The following is an 8,867-nucleotide window of genomic DNA, read 5'->3' as shown; positions in this document are numbered from 1 at the left end:
GTTCATGGTTTTTTCCTCCAAGAATAAATGTAATAAGAATGTTATGTTTGAGACTTTATATATCTTCGATGAATGTGCCATTACATGCACAATGTAAGTTGGCCTTTGGCCATTCGAAGATAGTGAAACATATACAGAAATATTCATACAGTTACTAGAAAAACAGATAAAAATAAATATAGACAAATACATGGAAAATAAAGATATGAAATACATATAATCCGCGCACCCCCCTACAAATGGTATCAGAGCCCAGCAATTTAAAAAGTACGGAAGAGAAATATATATTAGAATTAAATTTAGAGTTAGAGTTAAAAAAATTTACCTACAAAATTAATAAATTAATTATGCGAAGACCATTTAAAAATAGAGAAGCTTTTAGAAAAATTAAAGAATCTTTAATTAGTAATTATTCAGAATATATAAGTCTAAATAAAACAAAAGAAAATCCACAAAAATTAGCCTACTTAATTACATTAATACCTAGTATTGAATCAAAATTAATAACACATTTAAAATCCAGAAGAATGAAACACATACCACCTAATTATGATAAAATTAGATTTAGATATCCACCAAGATATTATAAATATAATTTAAAATGAATAAAGTACAACAATACAAAAAATTAAAACAAATTATATCTGAAAAACGTAAAGAATTAAAAATAAGAATAAAAAGACTAGATTATAATATATTTGCCGGAGTTAGTAAAAATTCAATAGATACACAGAAAGATGAAATATCAAAATTAGAATCACAAATAGATAGTTTAGAATATGTATTTCAACATGACCTATTCACAATAAAATGAATAAAGAAGAATTTATAATAGATGAAAAAATATATGAAAACTACGAAGGATCAAAAATAAAAATAGTATTTTCTAATCTAGGACCAAGATATAAGAAAATAGGTGAACATTTATATCTAATGTTAGAAAAAGAAGAATTAAAATTAGAAGATAAATTGACAGCAATGGTAAGAATAGAAAAACAAAATGAAGAGATAGATAGGAAAAAGGAAATAGAAAAAATAAAACAACAAACTACGGAAGAAATACGAAAAATAGAAGAAACTAAAAATAGTAGGATTGCTGAATTAGAAAAAGAACTACAAATATTAAAAGAGTTGTATGAACAAAGACAAAAAGAAAAAGAAGAAAAAGATAGAGAACAGAAATTACTAAACGAGATAAATCAATTTAAGGAAAAATTAGAAATAAAAAATGAAGAATTAGAAATAAATAATATAGATATTGAAGAGACAGATAATTATGAGTCTGAAGATAGTGAAACATATACAGAAATATTAACAAATACAAAAAATTTAGAAATCAATGAAGAACAAAACGAAATTAATGAGGAGAACTTAGAAAATACCCACACAGAAATAAATACTCTTGATAAAAAAGAAAATGAAAATATAATACCTAAAACAACAGAAATAAGAAAACCTATATATTATAAGAATAAGTTTAAAAAATATAATGAATATGATAAATGGATACCAAAACAAATAATTAATAAAAATTATAACTTTTTAGATCTAGACTGTGTAATAGATACAGAAAAAATAATACAATTATGGATAGGATATATGACAAAACAATTATTAGATAATAATATAAATATAACGGATGCACCGGAATATATAGAAAAAACACTAATAGGATCAGTAAAACTATGGTTTGCAAATTTAACCGAAAATAGCAAAAAAGTATTAAGAACTAATAAACCTATAGAAGGAACATCATCGACAACAACTAAACTAACACCTATAGAATTATTAAAAAAATATGAAACAGCTATAAAAGATGAATTTGGTAGTACGACAACAATCGAAGAAGAACAAAATGAAGAAAAAGATACAAATAGAAATTTAATGTTAAAATTAGCAATATGTAATATGTGTTATATAGATGAATATACTTGCGCATTTAAAGAATATTATTACAAAGGAGCATATAGTATAGAAGAAAGTAAAGAAATAAGAAAATTATATTTTAATAAATTACCCGAGCCATTTAGTTCGAAAATAATAAAAAGTTGGGAAGAAGCAAAAATAGTAGATACGTTAGGAGCAAGAATAAAATATTTACAACAATGGTATAGAAACTTATGTGAAAAATATAGAGAAGAATTAAAAATGGAAAAAACATTAATAAGAAATTTAGTATGTTGCAAAAATAAAATAGCACCCCAATTTGGATGCAAAGAAAGATACTATAAGAAAAGAAAAAGACATAAGAAATATAAAAAATATAAAAAATCAAAATATAAATATAAGAAACCAAGAAAAAGATATTATGTAAAAAATTATAAACATAAAAGACCATATAGAAAGAAGAAATCTATAAAAGAATGTACTTGTTATAATTGTGGAAAGTTAGGACATTTAGATAGAGATTGTAAATTACCTAAAAATCCAAAAAATAAACAAATATCAGAAATAAAAATAGATAATACAGAATATATGCAGATAGATTATATAGACTATGAATTAGAAAGCGAGGATAGTATATATGAAATTTCAGAAAACGAAACAGATGATGAAATAGATAGCGAAATAGATGAATCAAATGACTGAAGAAGATATAAAGATAATAACAAAGGAAGAATATTTAAATGATGAAGGAACGGAACAAAAAATAATATTCGACAGTAACATATTTGATGAAATAAAAGGAAAAGAATTAGATTTAAGTGTAGAGAAAATATTTAAAATACCAACAATAAAAAATATTTTTACTAGGAAAAAGGATGAATATTATGTAGTATGCCAAAAAGAACATGTAATAGACTGCAGATATGCAAAAGGAAAAGCTAGTATACCACTAGTAACAAAAAGAATAATTAATAAAGAAATAAATGATATAAAAAGTAAAGGAGATCCAATAAAATATTTACACCTTGGAGGTACAGAGATATTAATAAAAGCATGTTTTAGAGAAGGAATAGATACACCAATAGAATTATATTTAGCAGATGATAGAATAATAAAACCTATAGAAAAAAGCATAATAACTGCCGTGAAAGGAAATCTAATATATCAAAAATTTAAATTTATAATAAGTGCAAATTATTCAGTAGCAGTAGCAGATAGAAATATAGATAAATCACTAGTATTATATTGGAAAATATCAGGAATAGAATTAACCTCAGGAAGTAAAATATTTACAGCAAGATGTAAAAATCTATATGTATTAACAACAAAACATAAAATAACAGGGAAAAATAAGATTAACAAAATACAAATAGAAAGCCCATTCGAACAAATTGTAAAAACAATAGATTATAATGATTATACCTATAGAGACATAGATACAGAAGAAAATTTAGAAATAGTAAATGATAGAATAAGTACAACGAAAAGAATAGCTAATGAAAAACCAGAATCATCAAGCTCATCAAAAAGAACAAGTTATGAAACAAATTCAATAAGTAATTTAAACCAATATTACATAACAGGAAAAATAAATGAAAAAGAATATTTAATACTTTTGAATACAGGACAAGAAGAAAATCATATAGCAAAATATCTAGTAAAAAATGAAGAAATAAAGACTGATGATGATATGTGCCCAGATCTACCACGAAGTTTAATAAATAATAAAAATATAGCAGAAAAAGAAATAATAATAGGAGTTAGAAAAATAAAAATAGAATTCGAAGTAAAGGAAGAAATGCAAAAAGCAGATATAATATTAGGAATAAAATGGTTAGAACAAGTAAAACCATATAACATAGAACATACACAATTAACCTTAACATATAACAAAGAAAAGTTATTCTTAAAAAGAACCTTAACATGAAATGAAGATATATGTATTAATGAAAATAGTAGTAGAAGGATATTACAGTAGATATTATACGCCTATGATAGATACAGGAGCAGAAGCTAATTTATGTAGATATAATTGCTTACCAGAAAGCAAATGGGATAAATTGAAAACACCAATAATAGTTAAAGGATTTAATAATGAAGGAAGCTTAATTACTTATAAAGCTAGGAATGTAAAAATACAAGTATGGGATAAGATATTAACAATAGAAGAAATTTATAATTATGAATTAACATCAAAAGATATACTTTTAGGAATGCCATTCTTAGATAAATTATACCCACATATAATAACCAAAACAGACTGGTGGTTTACAACACCATGTAAACAAAAAGTAAGAGCAAAAAGAGTTAATAATAAAATAAGAAAGAAAGCTGATTGGATAAAAGGAAGTGAAAAAATTACACAAAAGTTAGAAAATATAAAAAATACTGAAGATACAATAGAACTAGTAGTATTTTCGATAAATAAAACAGAAATAACTATATTTTCAATAAATAAAATAGAAATAATTCAGAAAAAATTAGAACAATTATATAGTGAAGATCCATTAAAAGGATGGGAAAAACATAAAACTACCATAAAAATTGAATTAATAGATAAAAATAGCATAGTAACCCAAAAACCATTAACATATAATTTTGATGATTTAAAAGAATTTAAAATGCACATAGATGAATTATTAGAAAAACAATATATACAAAAAAGTAATAGTAAACATAATAGTCCAGCATTTATATTAAATAAACATAGTGAACAAAAAAAGAGGAAAAAGTAGGATGGTTATTGACTATAGAAATTTAAATGCAAAAACTATAGCATATAATTATCCAATACCAAATAAGATATTAAAAATAAGACAAATCCAGGGATATAATTATTTTAGCAAATTTGATTGTAAATCAGGATTTTACCACCTAAAGCTAGAAGAAGAATCTAAAGAATTAACCGCATTTACGGTACCACAAGGATTTTATGAATGGAACGTGTTACCATTTGGATATAAAAATGCACCAGGTAGATATCAACATTTTATGGATAATTATTTTAAACAATTATCTAATTGTATAGTATACATAGATGATATATTATTATATACAAAAACCAAAGAAGAACATTTAAAATTATTAGAACAGTTTACAGATATAATAGAAAAATCGGGAATAAGTCTAAGCAAAAAGAAAGCTGAAATTATGAAAAATCAGATAGAATTTTTAGGAATACAAATAGATAAAAGTGGAGTAAAAATGCAACAACATATAGTACAAAAAATAATAAATTCGAAAGAAGAATTAGATACAAAAAAGAAATTACAATCATTTTTAGGACTAGTAAACCAAGTAAGAGAATATATTCCAAAATTAGCAGAAACTTTAAAACCACTACAGAAAAAATTAAAAAAGGATATAGAATATAACTATGATGAAAAAGATAAAAAAACAAGTTCAAAAAATAAAATTACTTTGTAGAGAATTACCAAAATTACAATTTCCAGATGAAAATAGAAAATTTATATATATAGTAGAAGCAGATGCTAGTGAATATAGTTACGGAGGAGTACTTAAATATCGATATGAAGCAGAAAAAATAGAACATCATTGTAGATACTACTCAGGTACGTTCAACGAGACAGAAATAAAATGGGAAATAAATAGGAAAGAATTATGTTCATTATATAAATGTTTATTAGCATTTGAGCCATATATTGTATATAACAAATTTATTGTACGAACAGATAATACACAGGTACGCTGGTGGTTAACAAAGAAAATACAAAATTCAGTTACAACAAAAGAGATTCGGAGACTAGTTTTGAATATATTAAATTTCACATTTACAATTGAAGTGATTAGTACTAACAAAAATGTTATTGCAGATTACATATCAAGACAAAGCTACACAGACTGAAATAATAGAAGAAGATACTCTAGAAAAAATACTTAACACCCTAACTACGCTTTCAATGAAAGTGGACAGTATGGGTAATGAGATAGAAAAGCTAAAGACTAATGAAGATAAACTGAAGTCTATAGCTACAAATCAGCTAACTCAGCAGTGTGCAGAGCTATGTCGATCGGAAGACATTAAAAATCCAGAGCTAGAAGGATATGTTGGGACACTCCATAAAACCCATAACATTTATCAATCTACTTCTGCAGGTACAAGCAAAGGAGTTAATCGACCAAGATACCAGAATATAAATATGAATAAAATATTTGAAAAACCATTTACACCAAAAACACAAAAAGACCATTTATTCATACCCCCACAAGTTAACACATACCGAGATAGACTAAACCAAGACAAAAAAGTATACAACTACACCGCCCAGAAATACATAGAAAATATATACAGAGTACAAACCTTTCTAAACCACAACCCCAGAGCTACAAATATCAAAGAACCAAATACCAACTATATAACCCAAAAATTACAAGGATATAACAAACTAATTGCACTACCCAAAACTAACCCCAGCCTAGTTAAAACCTGTTTTGACTATGGACTACTAAACACCATATATACTCAAGACGGAGAAGAGCTAACAGCTATGGAAGAATTATACAAGATATTCACCACCTACAGAAAAAATAGAACATCATTGTAGATACTACTCAGGTACGTTCAGCTATGGAAATTTATTTTATATAAAGTGTTATACTGCACCAGCAGAGATATTATATGACGAAATAAAACCAGTTATACAAGTTGTAAAGATAGGATTAACTAGAGATATGATTATACCAGAAGATATTATGCAGCAACCGGAGATACCCAAAATTGAGATACCAGATTTTATGCAAATAAATGACTTATTGGACTAGCTACTATCACTCAAGAACTAGCAAATAACTATACTAACGGAAACCCAATATGTAGCTATTATTCAAGAGATCATCAAATGATTTACTCAAATTCAAAAGAGCTACGACAAGCAGATATGGAAGATGTAAGACAATGGATAATGACGCTACTCAACCCAGAAAAACAATCTACCGCAAGAGCAATAAAAAAGGATTTATTTCAGACGGACTGCTAACAAGATATTGTAAGATAATTGGACATAAATATCCAGATCACCAATGTTCGAGGTGTAATGGAGAAGATAATATTATTCCAGAGGTACATCTAGAATAAAAATCAAGAAGACAAAATGCCAGCTGGAAAGATAAGATAAGGAGCAATAATGGAGCAGATACGACAAAATCAACGGAGACAAGATACTGTACAAAGTCTGAATTATTGTACAAAGTCATTGATTGAATTATTGTACATTGATTGAATTATTAGACTTTTACGTAGATGTAGGAAAATAGGTAAGGCCTATAAGCCCCTTTTGTTGACTTTTTTTTTCTTTCTTTAGTTTTAGTTTTAAAAACATGTGTAAAGATAGACTGCTTGTAAAGCTTACCTTTTGTTCTATAAATAAAGAAAGCAGAAGGCATTGCAAAGGCAAACCTTCATGCGTTGAAGCAACTTTTCTCTCCACTCCACAACAAATACTTTACTAAGTTAATTAAATAAACATATTCCAATGAAAAATACTATGGAGGAACAAAACTCAGAAATATCAAAGCTACCCGAACAGGTATATCTATTTATGATTATGAATAGCTAAATTCATAATTCCCAACAATCATGATATGATAAAATAAATTCATATTAGTTACTTTATAGTAGAATTATTCGAAGAATAATATGTTAAGAAGTTTATTAACAAAGAGGAAACGGAGAAAAATCCCTAAGGACTATGCCATCCTAAAGGTGAAACCAATGAGGCAAGAAGCCGTGGTGGGGAGTAACCAGAGTAGAGGCGTTGTTTAAGGAAAAAAGTATCCGGATTACCATGTTAATAATGACGGAAGAACATATTATTTAAGAATAATCTAGTATATAGTAAGCTAAGATGACCATATTTTGTTATGTACATGGTTGAAGGGAATATTTTGAAAAAAGCAATTTTATGAAAATGAATGATAATTTATCTGATGTGATGGTAGATAAATTCAAAATACTTATTTTGTATGCACTTAGAAATATAAAAGTAGCAGATATAAGAAAAATCATATTAGAAAAAGCTTTTGGTAAATACTACATGACGAGTAAATTATATACCATATCTACCTAACTACTCTTACAAATACTTACGATGATAAGTTACACAGAATTTTTAGAAAAAGATATAAGAAACATACAGTTACTAGAAAAACAGATAAAAATAAATATAGACAAATACATGGAAAATAAAGATATGAAATACATAGAATTTCTTAGTAAAAATATGCAAAAACTACTAAGGCTAAAACAAACAACTACAAAATATTATAATAAAACCAATTTTAAAAGATAGATCATTTAGATTATCTTAAAGTTTTAATCTTATATATACTTAAAAACATATAAATTATAGATATTAAGAAAATAATATTAGATAAAGTAATAGACTACGAAATTGAAACTACAAATTGTCTAGAACAGTTATACGAAGAAATTTACCCAGAAGGATATTATTCAGATTAAAAAATGTTAGAATATATTAGAAAAATTAGAGAAAATCAAGAAAATCTAAATAATGAAATTAATTATAGAAACCGAATTAGAAAAATAATGGAAAACTTAAAAGAAAAATTAGTATGGATAGAAAAAACCTTAGAAAACTTAGATAAAAGTACATGTGATAGTTTATATAATTTAAAAAACTCACTACGAGAAGAACAACACAAGATAATAAATAACATTGAAAATCTAGAATTAGATATACATTATAGTACAAATAGGATAAATTATTATACAGAAATTTGTAACTCTGCAATTACTACAGGATAAAATAATTAATGAATATATCTTACGAAAAAAGTAAATCATTAAAAGATATTGAAACAAAATTTAAAAAATATCCACGCACATATAAAAATAGATTCACTAGAAACCTAATAAATCTATTAAATACATATAATCCGCGCACCCCCCTACAAATGGTATTCTTTTAGAGTTGGAATTGGAGTTGAAGGGGTAGTTGGAG

Source organism: Capsicum annuum, chromosome 6 (assembly GCF_002878395.1).
Source record: "Capsicum annuum cultivar UCD-10X-F1 chromosome 6, UCD10Xv1.1, whole genome shotgun sequence".
Lineage (NCBI taxonomy): Eukaryota > Viridiplantae > Streptophyta > Magnoliopsida > Solanales > Solanaceae > Capsicum > Capsicum annuum.
Note: the sequence above shows the minus strand (reverse complement) of the source record.